Below are 21,853 nucleotides of genomic sequence, written 5' to 3'. Positions count from 1 at the left end.
AGAATCAATCATGTATTATCCGTCTTATTATCTCCCCCTTACAATATGCTGATGGGGGCAAAAAGAGCAGCAATACGCCCCCTGGTTCTGCTGGGTCCACAATATATCAGGCCCCCCGTTCCCTTAACAATCCGCCTCTTCATCTCTGCGGAGAAATAGGACTATATCAGTGTTTCCCAACCAGGGTGCCTCCAGCTGTTGTAAAACTGCAACTCCCAGCATGCTGGGACTTGTATGCTGGGAGTTGTAGTTTTACAACAGCTGTAGGCACCCTAGTTGGGAAACACTGGACTATATGGTTGTGACTGATCATACTTTGAACAAGTGTATTACCAACTCGAATCTATGCAAGACAGATAAAATATACCGTAACATACATCCCCCTATATCTCACCGCCCTGCCACACAGGCCTATGCCTAACTTTTTTGGGATGACACAAAACAAAACAAAAAATTCTATAGCTATAGATAGAGAGAGAGGGAGAGAGATGGATATATATATATATATATATATATATATATATACATACATATACACACACACACATATATAGATTATCTCATATCTATCTAATATCTATCTCTCTCTCTCATATCTATCTATCTCATATCTATCTCATATCTATCTATCTCATATCTATCTATCTCATATCTATCTATCTCATATCTATCTATCTCATATCTATCTATCTCATATCTATCTATCTCATATCTATCTATCTCATATCTATCTATCTCATATCTATCTATCTCATATCTATCTATCTCATATCTATCTATCTCATATCTATCTCATATCTATCTATCTCATATCTATCTCATATCTATCTATCTCATATCTATCTCATATCTATCTATCTCATATCTATCTATCTATCTCATATCTATCTCATATCTATCTATCTCATATCTATCTCATATCTATCTATCTCATATCTATCTATCTATCTCATATCTATCTATCTATCTCATATCTATCCATCTCTAATATCTATCTATCCATCTCTAATATCTATCTATCTATCTATCTATCTATCTATCTATCTCTAATATCTATCGTCCTCATATCTATCTATCTATCGTCCTCATATCTATCTATCTATCGTCCTCATATCTATCTATCTATCCCATATCTATCTATCTCATATCTATCTATCTATCTATCTCTCATATCTATCTATCTATCTATCTCTCATATCTATCTATCTATCTATCTCTCATATCTATCTATCTATCTATCTCTCATATCTATCTATCTATCTCATATCTATCTATCGTCCTCATATCTATCTATCTATCTATCGTCCTCATATCTATCTATCGTCCTCATATCTATCTCTCTATCTCTCATATCTATCTATCTCTCTCTCATATCTATATATCTATATATATATATATATATACATACATATACACACACACACATATATAGATTATCTCATATCTATCTATCTAATATCTATCTCTCTCTCTCATATCTATCTATCTATCTATCTATCTCATATCTATCTATCTCATATCTATCTATCTCATATCTATCTCATATCTATCTATCTCATATCTATCTATCTCATATCTATCTATCTCATATCTATCTATCTCATATCTATCTATCTCATATCTATCTATCTCATATCTATCTATCTCATATCTATCTATCTCATATCTATCTATCTCATATCTATCTATCTCATATCTATCTCATATCTATCTATCTCATATCTATCTCATATCTATCTATCTCATATCTATCTATCTCATATCTATCTCATATCTATCTATCTCATATCTATCTCATATCTATCTATCTCATATCTATCTCATATCTATCTATCTCATATCTATCTCATATCTATCTATCTCATATCTATCTCATATCTATCTATCTATCTATCTATCTCATATCTATCTATCTATCTCATATCTATCCATCTCTAATATCTATCTATCCATCTCTAATATCTATCTATCTATCTATCTATCTCTAATATCTATCGTCCTCATATCTATCTATCGTCCTCATATCTATCTATCTATCTATCGTCCTCATATCTATCTATCTATCTATCGTCCTCATATCTATCTATCTATCTATCTATCGTCCTCATATCTATCTATCTATCTCTCATATCTATCTATCTATCTCATATCTATCTATCTATCTATCTATCTATCGTCCTCATATCTATCTATCTCATATCTATCTATCTATATACATACACATATAAATAAATTAATAAATAAAAAGTTTTCTCTGGGGCTCGGTCACTGAGTCCCAGAGAGTGAAATGGCAAATCCTAGGTTTTGGAACAAGTGTAGGATGTAAATAGGTGAAATTTTGCCAATCATGGGTCTGGGAAAGCTGGGTGGTAGTCAACAGAGGTCACTAAGTAACTTGAAAGGACAACCCAAGTAAAAAAGCAAAAAACAATGCTCTTAAAATGGAATAGAATCTTCTATTATCTTCTTTTTCTTTTCTTTTTTTATTCAGTGTAAACATATTTTTTATTTAACATTTTGTTTATTTTACTATTTAGCTTGATCTATTTGTTTTATATATTTTATTATTATAGTTACCATTTTTATTTAATATATTTTATTATTTTATTTTACATTTTCCAATATTTGTTACAATAATATTTTTATTGTAATAAATGTATTTTCATTTACCGTAATATCATTTTTATTCAATGATAACTTAACATACTTTTAATGATTTGTTTTATTTACTTTTATTTATTTTTTAATATATTTATTAAATTTAATATTCGTTTATTTAATATTGTTTTTCACTTCACAGTTTATATTTAAGATTTTTTTTTCTTTCAATTTACTTATTTATTTTTAATACTATTCACTGAAAAAATGATACACTATCATACTACAGGGACAATCACCGGCTATTTAAAGGGGTTCTCCACTGCCCTGCCTTCCGGAGCTCCGCTCGCAGCGTCCGGAAGTTTATTACTCCAAACGCTGTGTGCGGGCTTCTGTGTTCGAGGCCGCCCCCCTCGTGACGTCACGCCCGCCCCCTCAACGAAAGTCTATGGGAAGGGGGCGTGACCGCGGTCACGCCCCCTTCCCATAGACTTTCGTTGAGGAAGGCAGGGCAGTGGAGAACCCCTTTAAATGTCATTTTTGTCATGTCTTATAACAGAATCTGCACAGATCTAGAATATCTCCCCCTAGTGGACAGATAACCAAAAAAAAAAAACCTAAACCCCTCTAATAAAATATATATAAATCAAAACATTGTGTATATAAAAGGGATGTCAAATAAGTCACTAGCCATGGCCGGTATTTGGCGGTAAGGCCCGGACGCAGTCAACTTCAGCTCAACCCAAGATGTTCCGCAGCTGAAAGTCTTCATCATAGAGAAGGTTCATGGACTCGTATGTAAAAAACAGGAAGCCGTCTTTGTTGTCCAGAGCAAAATATATGAGTCACGGCGTGAAGAGAGCGCAGCAAAGACCCCGAGTGCGTTACGTGTGTGCGTGGCGAAGAGGGCAGCCAAGGAACGCCAAAGGCCCGCCGTCTCCACGAATTGTTCTCCGCTGTGCGCTCCATTGTTTTTGAGAGGAGGAATTTTACACTTGCCGTCCCAAAAATAGCCGAGGCTCGGTATAAAAATAGCTTTTCCACTGTAAGATTCTCAGGCCAGGAAAAGCCTGAGAGAGCGAGAGAGGGGGGAAAAAAAGCTGGATCCTGTCAGATTCCTGAAATGTGTTTTGGAAAAGCAGCTGGGAGCGGAGAGCGACGTAACATGGAGGGAGCGCGGCCACCGTCGGGGTACAAAGGCCCAATATGACCTCCTGGGGTCTAAGACATGAAAAGGCCATCAAATCCCATGAGATAAAAATATATACTTATCAATAAGAGCAGTATTATATTCTTGTATATAGGAGGCAGTATTATAGTAGTTATATTCTTGTATATAGGAGCAGTATTATAGTAGTTATATTCTTGTACATAGGAGCAGTATTATAGTAGTTATATTCTTGTATATAGGGGCAGTATTATAGTAGTTATATTCTTGTATATAGGAGGCAGTATTATAGTAGTTATATTCTTGTATATAGGAGCAGTATTATAGTAGTTATATTCTTGTATATAGGAGCAGTATTATAGTAGTTATATTCTTGTATATAGGAGCAGTATTATAGTAGTTATATTCTTGTATATAGGAGCAGTATTATAGTAGTTATATTCTTGTATATTGGAGCAGTATTATAGTAGTTATATTCTTGTATATAGGAGGCAGTATTATAGTAGTTATATTCTTGTATATAGGAGCAGTATTATGGTAGTTCTATTCTTGTATATAGGAGCAGTATTATAGTAGGTATATTCTTGTATATAGGAGCAGTATTATAGTAGTTATATTCTTGTATATAGGAGGCAGTATTATAGTAGTTATATTCCTGTATATAGGAACAGTATTATAGTAGTTATATTCTTGTATATAGGAGCAGTATTATAGTAGTTATATTCTTTTATATAGGGGGCAGTATTATAGTAGTTATATTCTTGTATATAGGAGGCAGTATTATAGTAGTTATATTCTTGTATATCGGTGCAGTATTATAGTAGTTATATTCTTGTATATCGGTGCAGTATTATAGTAGTTATATTCTTGTATATAGGAGCAGTATTATAGTAGTTATATTCTTGTATATATAGGAGCAGTATTATAGTAGTTATATTCTTGTATACAGGAGGCAGTATTATAGTAGTTCTATTCTTGTATATAGGAGCAGTATTATTGTAGTTATATTCTTGTATATAGGAGCAGTATTATTGTAGTTCTATTCTTGTATATAGGAGCAGTATTATAGTAGTTATATTCCTGTATATATGAGCAGTATTATAGTAGTTATATTCTTGTATATAGGAGCAGTATTATAGTAGTTATATTCTTGTATATAGGAGGCAGTATTATAGTAGTTATATTCTTGTATATAGGAGCAGAATTATAGTAGTTATATTCTTGTATATAGGAGCAGTATTATAGTAGTTATATTCTTGTATATAGGAGGCAGTATTATAGTAGTTATATTCTTGTATATAGGAGAAGTATTATAGTAGTTACATTCTTGCATATAGGAGCAGTATTATAGTAGTTATATTCTTGTATATAGGAGCAGTATTATAGTAGTTATATTCTTGTATATAGGAGCAGTATTATAGTAGTTATATTCCTGTATATAGGAGCAGTATTATAGTGGTTATATTCTTGTATATAGGAGCAGTATTATAGTAGTTATATTCTTGTATATAGGAGCAGTATTATAGTAGTTATATTCTTGTATATAGGGGCAGTATTATAGTAGTTATATTCTTGTATATAGGAGCAGTATTATAGTAGTTATATTCTTGTATATAGGAGCAGTATTATAGTAGTTATATTCTTGTATATAGGAGCAGTATTATAGTAGTTATATTCTTGTATATAGGAGCAGTATTATGGTAGTTCTATTCTTGTATATAGGAGCAGTATTATGGTAGTTATATTCTTGTATATAGGATGCAGTATTATAGTAGTTATATTCTTGTATATAGGAGGCAGTATTATAGTAGTTATATTCTTGTATATAGGGGCAGTATTATAGTAGTTATATTCTTGTATATAGGAGCAGTATTATAGTAGTTATATTCTTGTATATAGGAGCAGTATTATAGTAGTTATATTCTTGTATATAGGAGCAGTATTATGGTAGTTATATTCTTGTATATAGGAGGCAGTATTATAGTAGTTATATTTGTGTATTATTTATTTTTCCTCTGTAGGAAGTAGAATCCTTCGCCCTCCCTCCAACACGTTCCCCCTGATCTGTTACACCCTGCGGCGGTAGGAGGGGAAAAGCTGGGTCTGCTTTAATATGCATGTTCTCTTAACGGCAGAGGAGTGCAAGTCGCGCATTAGCGCGTGGTCCCTCCGTGCAGAGGCTGCGATTCACAAGAACACTGGCTCACGACTGCGGCGCGTCTAATTATGTCGGTGTCGCTCTATCTGCTAATTAAAAATCTGCGGATCTATCTTTAGCGATGCAAAAAAAAACGACACTACCTGTGTGCGAAAAAAAAAGAGAACGTTACCGAGACACCGCTTTATTCTATGATTAGAAGAACACATAAAAAAAAAACACAACACCACACTTGTCCACAGGTAGAGTGTCCGGTACTGCAAACCAGCCCTTAGTCAGAGATGTAATACTCCACACAGCCTGTGTGGACAGGGGCGTTTTTTTTTTTTTTTTTTTTGAGGTAAAGCAGCTTTTTTTTTTTTTTTTTTCAGTTCTTATCAGTGTGTTTTTTTTTTCTTCTTCTATGTACTGTATATCCTACCACATCCTTGTACTTCTTCTGAACCTTACACCTCTGGGTTCTTCGCACTTCCCTTTCTGAAATCGACTTCCTTTCCGTAATTAGCTACATCCCTTCGAGCCGGGTAACAAAATCCCCCAATGACACGCGGCTCAAAATAGGCAAGAGATGAAGGAAGCTACATGACGTGGGCCCCGGGGCCTCAGGACTCATTTTCACCTGCGCAGATATTGATTATTGCGGCGTCACCGAGGTACGAGGTGCGGTACCCCTCATTCCGATTCCTCCGTTAACATACCATTGTTTGCTGGCCGGTTTAATAGTGTTTCCCAACCACTGCTGCAAAACTACAACTCCCAGCATGCCCGGACAGCCAAAGGCTGTCCGGGCATGCTGGGAGTTGTAGTTTTGCAACAGCTGGAGGCACGCTAGTTGGGAAAAACTGTGTAAGTAAGTGTATGTTAACATGGCAGCAAAATCAGCATTCTGCTTTTAGCTCTGAAATTCCGTTGCAGCAGAATTTACATTGTTCTCGATGGGATTCTGCTGCACCGCGCACATTCTGGCATCTGCAGATTTTCAGCGGATTTCACTTGGAAATGCATTGCCGTCTATTGCTGTGTACGGAGCGTCTGAGGGGAAATTTTTCTGGAGGACATTGTGCTGTGTGAACACAGCCTAAGGGTGCATTCGCATGTGCGCATTTTTGCTCCAGATCTACTAAATCTTCAATGGGCTGCAAAATCTGCTAAAGCAAGTCTGCAGCAGATCTGCAGCAGAAAATACGCATGTGTGAACGCACCAGGTACGTTCACACGAGCGGAACCCCAGCGTATTTTCCGGTGCGGATTCGCAGTTGAATGGTGCCTTTACATGTGCCTGCTCGGAGCGGCAATACGTCGCTGCGAGCAGACACACTGAAGCGATGTGCGAGTTGCCGCGCATGCGCGGTGTACTCGTGCACATTGTGGCCGCTCCCCCCGCTCTATGAGCTAGGCCGAGAGCTGCCGCAATGAGCGAGTACACTGCCCATGCGCACGGCGACTCGCACATCGCAGTGTATCTGCCCTTAGCAGCGTATCGCCGCTCCGAGCAGGCACATGTAAAGGCACATACAGCGGTTCTTCAGCGGCGGATCCGCACCGTAAAATACGCTGGGGATCCGCTCATGTAAACGTACCCTAAGGGCACGTTCACAGGCGCAGATTTTTTAGCGGGTTTTCCGCTACGTATTTGAAAGTGGGCGGGCTCTTCTCGGCTGTCCGCAGCAGATTTTCGGCGGTGGAATGTATACTGTGGAAAATCCTCCGCAAGCCCCATTGAAGTCAGTAGGGACTGTGGCAGATTTTCCGCAGTGTATATTCCGACGCGGAAAATCTGCTGCGGACAGCCGAGAAGAGCCCGCCCACTTTCAAATACGCAGCGGAAAACACGCTAAAAAATCCGCGCGTGTGAACGTACCCTTAGGGTGGATTAACTGCGGAATTTCCACAGCGTATTTGTTGCGGAAAATCTTTAGCAGATTTTACTACCATAGACTTCAATGGGTCTGAAGGACAATATGCAATCTCTATTGCGGAATTTCTGCTGACCCATTGAAGTCAATGGTAGCAAAAGCTCCTGCGGAATGTACCCTTAGGACTATTTCACGCAGTGGAATTTCAGAGCGGAATCCAGCAGGAAAGACTCCATTCGGAAATTCTGCGGCAGCAGGGTGACATTGTTTTCAAAGGGATTTTCCTGCACTGCGCAAACGGTGAAATTTCCATGGCGGAAATATCTTCGATTTCGCCCTCCACAATTTCGCCCTCCATGGAAAGAATTGACATGTCAATTCTTTTTGTGGAATCCACTCAGAAATGCTTTGCAGTCAATGGATATGGTGCGTTTCTGCGTTGGCACTGCCTGCTGGCGATTGCAGCCTGTCCGCCCGCAAACTTTCTGGGTGTACATTCTGCCACGTAAACATAGCCTTAAAAAGAATGGGCACCTTGCGCTATTTTTTAGGTTACCTGCGCTGATCTAATTAAAGATCCATATGTTGGTATCCATTGAAGTCAACGGGTAGCAAAATAATCAGCTTGTGGATTTTCGGCTGCAGGTGCGCTACGTGTAACCCTAACCGGAAGCGGCAACAAAAGTCAGATTTATTGTGGATTTTATATTCCTCATTGAAGATAATGGTGGAAATCCGTATCGGATTTTAAATCTACACCACAGGTCAATTTTTTTGCGCAGGATTGTGGCCGATTTGACGCTATATGTCACTCTACAATAACACTGGCTTCCAGAATAAAATGGAGACCCTGTAGCATCTTCGGCGACACGTGGCAGCCACTTTACCAGGAGAAATATTATCAAAAAATGTAAAAAAAAAAAAAAAAAATCTAATTTTAAGTAAAAACATTCCAGTAAGCGGAGTGGATTCCCCGTAAAAAAAAAAATAAAATAAATATAAATAAACTCCGCACAACATTTATCCCGGCACGGTCTGAACATTTTCGCTAAGAACATCCCGAAACGACAAATGTTTAATGTACAAAATTATCATGTCTAAACAGGTATTTTATGTCTAAGTCATCACGTCAAAGGTCGAAACGCTGTTTTTTAATATTTGGAACCCGTAACAAATATTTGATAAAACAACCTGCTGCGCCGTCTTCTGGCAGCACTTTATATTTTGCAGGGGATATCCAGAAGAAAAAATAATATTTTTGTCGCAAACGGTTTAAAATCAGGTGGATTTTTCAGATATTTGAAAAGGGAGATCTATTTTCTTATTGATTTTATTTGTATTTATTTTATTTTTTTAAATATATTGATTTACTGTTTTCTCTGCCATGTTGGCTTTGCTCGAATTTACCAGTTTTCCAATTTGGGAAATAATCATAATAATCAATGGAAAGGGATTCTTCTTCCCTGTATTTAAAAAAATATTTTTCTTAACCCGAATGTAAAAAAAATAAAATAAAAATGATAAAAGTAAATAAAAACAGGTAGACAGTAAACTTTTTCGGCGCTTCGGAGTTTGTATACTTGGTTGACTGAGGCAAAAAAAAAAAAAGGAATATTTGACCCTTGGTTAGCTGACCTATTACGGAAGACAACAAAGCTATTTTTATCATTTAGATATTTATGAGACAACAGAGTGAAAACTGTAAATAAAAAAAATAAAAATAAAAACAAATACACATAATAAATTATAAATATATTATGTTTATAATTATAATATATTCTAAAATATATATAAATATATATATAATATATTAAAATATATATATACATAATATATTCTAATATATTTATATATAAATATATTTATAAATAGAATATATTCTAAAATATATAATATTCTAAAATATAAATAAATATATTTATAAATAGAATATATTCTAAAATATATATATATATATATATATATATATATATATAAATATATATGTATAAATATAATATATTCAAATGGCTCCCGACTGTTACCTAGACGTCTTTGTTGGGGTACAGTGCAGCACAGCAAAAAAATATATATAAATAAATAAATATATATGTATATATATTATATTATATTCTAAAATATATATAAATATATTTATAAATATAATATATTCTAATAAATATATTGGAAAAAAAAAAATATATATATATATATATACATATATATTCTAAGGGCTCCCGACTGTTACCTAGACGTCTTTGTTGGGGTACAGTGCAGCACAGGAGGAGACCCCCTCCCTTCCATACAGACTCCCACTTTTTGTGTATTTACTGAGGTCCCTGAAACCAAATGTTTATTTTCCAGATTTATGAAGACTGTCGTGAGGAGTAGAGGGAGTTCAGGCCGCCGTAGGCTGACTATGGGCAGTTTATAGCCTCCGGGAGAGCGGGGGGTGGCGGTAAAGTATGACTTAGTGGCTGGAACAGAGTTGTACGCCGTCTTTATTAACCTAAACCAGAATCTCGGCTGAGAGGAGACCACAGGGCCCGACTTATAAAAGGCCGAAAAAGAGCTTCATTCACTTCCACCCCTAGCCGGTGAATGTTATGTGAGACACTTTGTCTAAACACACACAATTCCTATTCACGGGATAAATACAACACAGGCCATAGATCCATAAAAAGGACTTTATTCCCCATTTTGTACCCGAGTAATGGGGGGCTATATACCACTCCTCCACTGGTGGCCCCCGGCAATTGTTATCCTAGAGAAAAAGATCACAGGGGACAACCTATAGGTTTAATTCATGATGCCAGGCCCATAATTTGGTAAAAGGGAAGTCATAGAGGTCAATAGAAACTTTGCTGACCAATGTACTTCGGGTCTATTCACATGGCAGAATTTCCCCCTCAAATTAGAGCCCATAGACTTCTATTGGATTCCGCACTTCCATTCACACTTGTGAATTTCCGCTTGGGGAATTCCGTCTCAAATTAGAGCTTATAGACTTCTATGGGATTCCGCACTCCCATTCACACTTGTGGATTTCCGCTTGGGGAATTCCGTCTCAAATTAGAGCCCATAGACTTCTATGGGTTTCCGCACTCCCATTCACACTTGCGGAATTCCGCAAGCAAAAATTCACAAGTGGAAATTCAGAAGCGTGTATGGGAGTGAGGAATCCCATAGAAGTCTATGGGCTCTAATTTGAGATGGAATTCTCCAAGTGAAAATTCTGCCGTGTGAATAGACCCTTACTCTTATGGTTCCTACAAGTTGACTTTACTACAGTGCAGTAAAGTGGGCCTAATAGGAAAAAAAAATCAAAATCCTCACACCCCAGGTGCTAGCCTGCATAGTATCCCTCTAGACCGGTGGTTTTTTTCAGTTACCCTATTGGAACTGAACAAGGAAGAACTCAAATCCAGGACTGTAGGTGGCCTTGAGGATTGGGTTGGGGTCTCTTCTCCACAGAGTTACTTCTCTCTAGACTACCGATGGAGAATGGGGGAGCCCTATGCAGGTTCACACCACCAATGAAAATGGAGGAAAGGGTCAATATAGGATCCCAAACTTGACCATGGCCACTCATACTAGTTATAATCAGGATTTAGCTTTAAAGGAGACCCCCATATTAACAAAATGGTCTACGGGAAGAGCGTCACGAGTCAATAGGCCATCACTGGTGTGGCAGCACAGCCTCATTTTCATGAATACAGTAATACTGTCTGTGGACAATAGGGGCACTATACTGGGGTTGAGGAAGTACACCCACATATTTCCATTTAGGGTTGGCACCTTTCTTGGGAAAAAACACCGGCCATGCTAATTTGCATAATTAATTATATATTCGCGACATCACAGGATACACATATGCGGGGACAATTTTGTCCTATTCCGACCCCTATAACTTTTTTATTTCTCCTTATACGGGGCCTGTATGAGGGTCATTTTTTCCGGCCCGATCTGTAGTTTTTAACAGGACTATTTTTGGGTTTTTATGTGACTTCTTGATCGCTTTATTATTTTTTAATAAATTCGGAAGTTGCAATAAGTTACTAACTACAACTCCCAGCATGCCCTGATACAGTCTGAGGCACAGTAGCTGCCCCAAACAAAAAACTACAACTCCCAGCATGTTGGACTATATAGTAGTATATAGTACAGGTCAGTGTTTCCCAACCAGGGGTGCCTCCAGCTGTTGCAAAACTACAACTCCCAGCATGTTGGACTATATAGTAGTATATAGTATAGGTCAGTGTTTCCCAACCAGGGGTGCCTCCAGCTGTTGCAAAACTACAACTCCCAGCATGTTGGACTATATAGTAGTATATAGTATAGGTCAGTGTTTCCCAACCAGGGGCGCCTCCAGCTGTTGCAAAACTACAACTCCCAGCATGTTGGACTATATAGTAGTATATAGTATAGGTCAGTGTTTCCTAACCAGGGGTGCCTCCAGCTGTTGCAAGACTGCAACTCCCAGCATGTTGGACTATATAGCAGTATATAGTATAGGTCAGTATTTCCCAACCAGGGGTGCCTCCAGCTGTTGCAAAACTACAACTCCCAGCATGTTGGACTATATAGTAGTATATAGTATAGATCAGTGTTTCCCAACCAGGGGTGCCTCCAGCTGTGGCAAAACTACAACTCCCAGCATGTTGGACTATATAGTAGTATATAGTATAGGTCAATGTTTCTAAACCAGGGGAGCCTCCAGCAGTTGCAAAACTACAACTCCCAGCATGCCCGGACAGCCAACGGCTGTCCGGGCATGCTGGGAGTTGTAGTTTTGCAACAGCTGGAGGCGCTCCGGTTGGGAAACACCGGTGAAGTATATGGTGCAACATTCCGGGAGTTGGAGAATTGGTTGGATAAATACCGGACATTGCATTGCCGGTATTTTTATATTGGGTGGCCAAAATACCGTCTGTGCCGGTAAAATACCGGCCAGGTGGCGACCCTGTTCCCATTCCAAGTGGCCGATATTTTGTAGTGTAGAATATCACCTATGTTACGGAGCTCAGCGGGCTAACTATGGGGCCATCTAGGGTCCTACAGACCTCCAACATGACGGCCGCACAATGCTCTACCTTGATTCAGCTACGAGAACATGTGGTTAAATGCAGATTACCATGTGATCAATAAAGCTGCGGTGACACCACGCGTCCAGGACCTACCTGATAATGGCCGTCACCCATTACAAGGAGCGGAGGTGCCCTATCTTATCTAGTGGACACAATACAATCATCAATCATGGCGCCTCAAGTGTCCCTGGACTACATCTCCCACGATGCACCAGTGATAACACAAATGACACAAATAAATCACCCACCACAGATATACAGAGGGTCATTTCGGGTTCTACCATGTATTATGCACATTGACCATTTACTTTGAGAAGCCGCCCCCCCTAGAAGAGGACTTTTTATTACAATTTTGGGTGGTGTCCTCAAAGAGGACACTGTGGGGGGGATTTATCAAAACCTGTGCTGAGGAAAAGTTGCCCATAGCAACCAATCAGATCGCTGCTTTCATTTTGCAGAGGCCTTGTTAAAAATGAAAGCAGCGATCTGATTGGTTGCTATGGGCCACTGGGCAGCTTTTCCTCTGAACAGGTTTGGATAAATCTCCCCCATAGTCTGGAACTAAAAGAACAAAACAGGGGCCCAGAGACTCCATTTAAACCATAATCCACATATAATCTACATTAGTAATAATAGACATAATGTAATGTAAACAATAGTGAGTGCAGCTCTGGAGTATAATACAGGATATAACTCAGGATCAGTACAGGATAAGTAATGTAATGTATGTACACAGTGACCTCACCAGCAGAATAGTGAGTACAGCTGTGGAGTATAATACAGGATATAACTCAGGATCAGTACAGGATAAGTAATGTAATGTATGTACACAGTGACCTCACCAGCAGAATAGTGAGTGCAGCTCTGGAGTATAATACAGGATATAACTCAGGATCAGTACAGGATAAGTAGTGTAATGTATGTACACAGTGATCTCACCAGCAGAATAGTGAGTACAGCTCTGGAGTATAATACAGGATATAACTCAGGATCAGTACAGGATAAGTAATGTAATGTATGTACACAGTGACCTCACCAGCAGAATAGTGAGTACAGCTGTGGAGTATAATACAGGATATAACTCAGGATCAGTACAGGATAAGTAATGTAATGTATGTACACAGTGACCTCACCAGCAGAATAGTGAGTGCAGCTCTGGAGTATAATACAGGATATAACTCAGGATCAGTACAGGATAAGTAGTGTAATGTATGTACACAGTGATCTCACCAGCAGAATAGTGAGTACAGCTCTGGAGTATAATACAGGATATAACTCAGGATCAGTAATGTATGTACACAGTGACCTCACCAGCAGAATAGTGAGTACAGCTCTGGAGTATAATACAGGATATAACTCAGGATCAGTACAGGATAAGTAATGTAATGTATGTACACAGTGATCTCACCAGCAGAATAGTGAGTGCAGCTCTGGAGTATAATACAGGATATAACTCAGGATCAGTACAGGATAAGTAATGTAATGTATGTACACAGTGACCTCACCAGCAGAATAGTAAGTGCAGCTCTGGAGTATAATACAGGATATAACTCAGGATCAGTACAGGATAAGTAATGTAATGTATGTACACAGTGACCTCACCAGCAGAATAGTGAGTACAGCTCTGGAGTATAATACAGGATATAACTCAGGATCAGTACAGGATAAGTAATGTAATGTATGTACACAGTGACCTCACCAGCAGAATAGTGAGTGCAGCTCTGGAGTATAATACAGGATATAACTCAGGATCAGTACAGGATAAGTAGTGTAATGTATGTACACAGTGATCTCACCAGCAGAATAGTGAGTACAGCTCTAGAGTATAATACAGGATATAACTCAGGATCAGTACAGGATAAGTAATGTAATGTATGTACACAATGACCCCACCAGCAGAATAGTGAGTGCAGCTCTGGAGTATAATACAGGATATAACTCAGGATCAGTACAGAATAAGTAATGTAATGTATGTACACAGTGACCTCACCAGCAGAATAGTGAGTACAGCTCTGGAGTATAATACAGGATATAACTCAGGATCAGTACAGGATAAGTAATGTAATGTATGTACACAGTGATCTCACCAGCAGAATAGTGAGTACAGCTCTGGAGTATAATACAGGATATAACTCAGTATCAGTACAGGATAAGTAATGTAATGTATGTACACAGTGACCTCACCAGCAGAATAGTGAGTACAGCTCTGGAGTATAATACAGGATATAACTCAGGATCAGTACAGGATAAGTAATGTAATATATGTGCACAGTGACCTCACCAGCAGAATAGTGAGTACAGCTCTGGAGTATCATACAGGATATAACTCAGGATCAGTACAGGATAAGTAATGTAATGTATGTACACAGTGACCCAACCAGCAGAATAGTGAGTACAGCTCTGGAGTATAATACAGGATATAACTCAGGATCAGTACAGGATAAGTAATGTAATGTATGTACACAGTGACCTCACCAGCAGAATAGTGAGTACGGCTCTGGAGTATAGTACAGGATATAACTCAGGATCAGTACAGGATAAGTAATGTAATGTATGTACACAGTGACCTCACCAGCAGAATAGTGAGTACAGCTCTGGAGTATAATACAGGATATAACTCAGGATCAGTACAGGATCAGTAATGTATGTACACAGTGACCCCTCCAGCAGAATAGTGAGTACAGCTCTGGGGTATAATACAGTATATAAATCAGGATCAGTACAGGATAAGTAATGTAATGTATGTACACAGTGACCTCATCAGCAGAATAGTGAGTACAGCTCTGGAGTATAATACAGGATATAACTCAGGATCAGTACAGGATAAGTAATGCTATGTATGTACGCAGTGATCTCACCAGCAGAATAGTGAGTACAGCTCTGGAGTATAATACAGGATATAACTCAGGATCAGTACAGGATCAGTAATGTATGTACACAGTGACCCCTCCAGCAGAATAGTGAGTACAGCTCTGGAGTATACAGGGTGTATCTCAGGATCAGTACAGGATGAGTATATATACAGTATGATATGAAGATGCAGCAGGTGATATCAGTCACACATCTCTACACAAGTGTTTCTCAGAAGTGGAGATTATGTGAGATAACGTAGTGATCATGAGGACCTGGACTTTTTTCTGGACTTCCTGTCCTACTGCAGAAATCTACAAAATAGAGGACAGCGGAACGTATTCAATGACATAGCAAACGGAGGTGAGAAACGTTTACAAAAAAAAAAAAAAAAAAAGGTTAAAAAAGAAGAAAAAAAGTGTTATTGGAATTAAAATAAATCCTCTCGATCAATAAAACGCTGCAATAATCATATAAATCTATAACCCCCTAATCCTGTAAATCTTATAGCAGAAGGATCCAGAAATAGATACAGTCATCCCTCAACTAACAATGGCCTCAACATACAATAGTTTCAGCATACAATGGTCTTTTCTGGATCATTGTAACTTGAAACCAGATTCAAAATACAATGCTATGGAATCTGTGAAACGTGTCAATGGCTGGAAGTACCGACCAATCAGAATGGGCATTCACTGGTAAAACCCCTGCATTACTGAAGTGTATGCACTGACTGGTGTCTGGTAGCGCCCCCTACAGTACAGAGAGGTATTACATGTTCTGTACTCTTTACCTGTATTACTGAAGTGTATGCACTGACTGGTGTCTGGTAGCACCCCCTACAGTACAGGGGGGTATTACATGTTCTGTACTCTTTACCTGTATTACTGAAGTGTATGCACTGACTGGTGTCTGGTAGCGCCCCCTACAGTACAGGGAGGTATTACATGTTCTGTACTCTTTACCTGTATTACTGAAGTGTATGCACTGACTGGTGTCTGGTAGCGCCCCCTACAGTACAGGGAGGTATTACATGTTCTGTACTCTTTACCTGTATTACTGAAGTGTATGCACTGACTGGTGTCTGGTAGCGCCCCCTACAGTACAGGGAGGTATTACATGTTCTGTACTCTTTACCTGTATTACTGAAGTGTATGCACTGACTGGTGTCTGGTAGCGCCCCCTACAGTACAGGGAGGTATTACATGTTCTGTACTACTCTTTACCTGTATTACTGAAGTGTATGCACTGACTGGTGTCTGGTAGCACCCTCTACAGTACAGGGAGGTATTACATGTTCTGTACTACTCTTTACCTGTATTACTGAAGTGTATGCACTGACTGGTGTCTGGTAGCACCCCCTACAGTACAGGGAGGTATTACATGTTCTGTATTCTTAACCTGTGCCAGGGTTTGCTGCTCCTTTGGACACCAGGAGAGGGCGACTCTGTGTTATTTTTTTTGTAGGACATTTCGTTTCCTGTACAGGACCCTGAAGAAACTTCTGTTCTGTACATAGACCAGTGTTTCCCAAAGAGGGTGGCTCCAGCTGTTGCAAAACTACAACTCCCAGCATGCCCGGCATGCTGGTAGTTGTAGTTTTGCAACAGCTGGAGGCACCCTCTTTGGGAAACACTGAAATAGACAGTGATTACAGCTCCCAGCAGATCTTTATTACTTTTATATGGAAGGATTTGCGTTATCTATATTAGTTTTCTACTTATTTATCTTTAATTCTCACTTTTTTCCTATTTTGGGGGCTTCAGAACCAATTACCAGTTTTCCATAGAGTTCTGGTCTCAACATACAATGGTTTCAACATACAATGGTCGTCCCGGAACCGATTCATATTGTAACTTGCGGGACCACTGTATTTCCAATGGTGAACCAGCACGGCTGTAGAAACGAAAGGAAACCGTTACGGTCCCCGACACCGCAGAAAAGTCTATTCAGCCAATCAGGAGATCTGAGGAAGGTCATGTGATTTCTTTGCCGCCAAGATGGGTGGAGCTTACCTCTTTTGATCCGATTGGCTGGCATTAGACAGTACCATTCTTGCCACATAATGAAGATAAAAGGTTATGGACGACCGTGACCTCCGTACCAGCTGGCACAGCGGCCATCACTTGGCACCGGTATATCTGCCGCACAAAAGGAAGGACGGCAGCCAGGAAGATGGCCACGTTCTAAGCTCTTGATTTTCCTACAAGGTGGAAAATTCCTCTCCTCAGACAGGATGAGGATGGGATATCCGTTATACTGAGGCGTAGCGGAGACAGAGACACCTCGGCTGACAGGGTGCCCACCCAGACTGAGCCCTGAAGTTATTAAGTCACTTTCTATATATAGCCCCCGCTCCGCTCCCACTGTTTATTACTGTCCTAACAGGCCCGTTGCTATGGCTCTCCGCCCCTAGCAACAGACACCAAGGAAACCAACGTTGCATGCTTGTTGCTATGGGAAGTAAAAAGAGAGGAACTTTGCAGCGTCCAGGGTCCAAAAGGTTCCCTTAAAGGGGTAATAAAAAACTTTTTATTTATTTTTATTTTTTTTAAATCAACTGGTGCCAGAAAGTTAAACAGATTTGTAAATTACTTCTATTAAAAAATCCTAATCCTTCCAGTACTTATTAGCTGCTGAATACTACAGTGGAAATTCTTTTCCGTTTGGAACACAGAGCTCTCTGCTGACATCACAAGAGCACAGTGCTCTCTGCTGACATCTCTGTCCATTCTAGGAACTGTCCAGAGTAGGAGAAAATCCCCATAGCAAACATATGCTGCTCTGGACAGTTCCTAAAATGGACAGAGATGTCAGCAGAGAGCAATGTGGTCATGATGTCAGCAGAGAGCACTGTATTCCAAAAAGAAAATAATTTCCTCTGTAGTATTCAGCAGCTAATAAGTACAGGAAGGATTAAGATTTTTTTTTATAGAAGTCATTTACAAATCTTTCTGGCAGCAGTTGATGTAAAAAAAAAAACGTTTTTGACCGGAGTACCCCTTTAAAAAGAGACCAAATGCATCAAGGTGGAGAGGAGGGGGAGCAAAACACAAAAAGCCACCAGCTCTCCCTGACATGAGATTCCCATCGACAAACGGCGCCCCCCGCTGTGTCCCCCTATTCACTGGGCTGATCTCTGTGCGCCACTTACAAGGGGTCTTGTCTTTCAGATCAGGCCAATTACACCACCGCCCGTCTGTCAATGGCCATTGTGCAGCTGTACATGTGCACATGACACGATGAGTGCTGTCACCGCGCTCCCAATACGGGCCTGAGACGGGACACGTGTGGCGGACATGAGCCCGACTCATTCCGGAGCGCGTCGCCAGAGAGGTCGGGGGTCAGTGCCGACAAGGACGCTTCATTGAAATCGCTGATACTGCACGTGTAGCGGAAATCACCGTGTTAAATCAGTGTCCCCCCCCCCCCCCCCCCCCCCCCCGAAACCTGTGGCAAAAACTACAACTCCCATCGTTCCCAGACAGCCTGGTGGGAGTTGTAGTTTTGCAACAGCTGGAGAGCCACAGGTTGGGTGACCACTATGTTAGATTGTAGATGAGAAGAATTTTAGCTGTTCTTTTTTTGTTACTTTTTGAATATTTTTGAATTGTTCTGTACATTTTTAATTTGCTCAGTGGGTAGGAGCACCAATTATTTTATTTTTTCATTTAAAATTTCAGATTTGCCCCCCAAAAAACGTGTAGAGTTTGAGCTGCTGGGTGAAATGTAGCACTATGGAAACTTTATGTTAGATTGGTATTCCCCATTGTGTGGCTCTGTGGCTTTTGCAAAACTTAAAGGGGTACTCCGGTGGAAAACTTTTTTTTATTTTTATTTTTTTATCAACTGGTGCCAGAAAGTTAAACAGATTTGTAAATGACTTCTATTAAAAAAATCTTAATCCTTTCAGTACTTATTAGCTGCTGAATACTACAGAGGAAATTATTTTCTTAATGAAACACAGAGCTCTCTGCTGACATCACGACCACAAGTGCTCTCTGCTGACATCTCTGTCCATAGGAGAAAATCCCCATAGAAAACATATGCTGCTCTGGACAGTTCCTAAAATGGACAGAGATGTCAGCAGAGAGCACTGTGCTCGTGATGTCAGCAGAGAGCTCTGTGTTCCAAAAAGAAAATACATTTTCTCTGCAGTATTTAGCAGCTAATAAGTACTGGAAGGATTAAGATTTTTGAATAGAAGTCATTTACAAATCTGTCTAACTTTCTGGCACCAGTTGATTTAAAAAAATAAAAATAAAAAATAAATATATTTTCCACCGGAGTACCCCTTTAAACCCCTATCATTCCCAGAAAGCCGAAAATTGTAGTTTCGCAACAGCTGGAGAGCCACATGTTGGGGGAACACTGTGTTAGAGTGTAGACTTTAGCAGGATTGGGTGAATTGTGGCTGTTTACTTTTCACTTTTTGAACATTTTTAAATTGTTACGTACATTTGAATTTGCTCAGTGGGTAGGAGCACCAAATTATTATTTTTTGTTAAAATTTCAGATTTGCCCCCCAAAAATTCACCTGGAGAGACACAGGATGGGGAACACGATAGTACATGTATGCAGGATGAGAGAATTGTTTTTTTTTTTTTTTTTTTTTTTAAATGTTTATTTATTTATTTATTTATTTTTTATTTTTCACCAAATTTGCTCAGTGAATAAGAGCACCAAATTTTGCATGTAAAAATGTCATAATTTGCCCAAAAATTTCACCCTAAAAACGATACCGGACTTGTAGAGGGTAATCCGGTGGGTAAAAATGGAGCTCTACGGAAAATCACTTCACCTAAAGTCGGTATTCTCGAATGAGTGGCTCTCCAGATTTTGCAAAACTACAACCCCCATCATTCCCAGACAGCCTTCGGTTGTCTGGGAATGATGGGGGTTGTAGTTTTGCAAAGCCTGAAAATCTTCAATCTCACTAACATGGTGTTCCCCCAACCTGTGGCTCTCCAGCTTTTGCAAAACTACAACCCCCATCATTCCCAGACAGCCTTCGGCTGTCTGGGAATGATGGGAGTTGTAGTTTTGCAAAAGCTTAAAATGTTCATTCTAACTAACAGGCGGCTGTCTGGGAATGATGGGGGTTGTAGTTTTGCAAAAGCTTAAAATCTTCATTCTAACTAACAGGCGGCTGTCTGGGAATGATGGGGGTTGTAGTTTTGCAAAAGCTTAAAATGTTCATTCTAACTAACAGGCGGCTGTCTGGGAATGATGGGGGTTGTAGTTTTGCAAAAGCTTAAAATCTTCATTCTAACTAACAGGCGGCTGTCTGGGAATGATGGGGGTTGTAGTTTTGCAAAAGCTTAAAATCTTCATTCTAACTAACAGGCGGCTGTCTGGGAATGATGGGGGTTGTAGTTTTGCAAAAGCTGGAGAGCCACAGGTTGGGGGAACATCATGTAAGTTAGATTAAAGATAATGTTTGCGGGACAACACAATACCGGCCGATTTAAAAAAAAAAAAAAAAAAATACCTTTTTGGAGCACAACATTTTTTTTTTTTTATTAGATTTTTCTATTTGCCAATAAAATTCCCCAAATCTACTGTCAACATGAGGAAAGAAGTGTGGGCCGGGCGTAAAGACCCTCAAATTTGTCACAAGGCGTTGCAATCCCATGTTGAGGACCCCAAACCCAAGCTACGTACATTTTTACATTTAAAAAAAAAAAAAAAAAAAAAAATGTAAATAAAAATTTACATCACATGACCCTAGCCTGAAAGGGATTCTTTAACACCAGACGAGGATAGAAGGCAGTCACTGTAAGGGAGCGCTGGAGGGGGTTAAACATCGCACCTCGAATCACATCTTGGAGAGAGATCGGAGGAGACAAACTACTTCCTCCCGTGTTCTCACCCCCCAGAACCAGACTGCGGGCTCCTCATTAACATGCGCTAATCTGCATAAAATAGTCGCGAAGCCTGCAGGAACCTCCCATGATGCTCAGTAGCTGCACGGTTGTTCATTTATATATATATATTCCATGATGGGCCAACTATACATTCTCCCTGTAATATGACGATGTAGCAGAGCCGAATCGGAAGGAACATTAAATTAGGAAGAAGCTTTACCTGCAGTCCTATATTATATATATATATCGTACTGCCTAATTTGAATATATATTTTGGTAAAAAAAATAAT

The 21,853-nt window shown here is 39.3% G+C and overlaps 1 protein-coding gene across 8 annotated transcripts in view; it reads right to left on the bottom strand.

The window, feature by feature from the left end:
* MEF2D (myocyte enhancer factor 2D) overlaps nucleotides 1–21,853 on the bottom strand; it is a 211,149-nt gene that overhangs the window by 63,679 nt on the left and 125,617 nt on the right. The window lies entirely within an intron of this gene.

This window comes from Hyla sarda, chromosome 11 (assembly GCF_029499605.1).
Source record: "Hyla sarda isolate aHylSar1 chromosome 11, aHylSar1.hap1, whole genome shotgun sequence".
Classification (NCBI taxonomy): domain Eukaryota; kingdom Metazoa; phylum Chordata; class Amphibia; order Anura; family Hylidae; genus Hyla; species Hyla sarda.
Note: the sequence above shows the minus strand (reverse complement) of the source record. Positions and strands in the feature narration are given on the sequence as shown.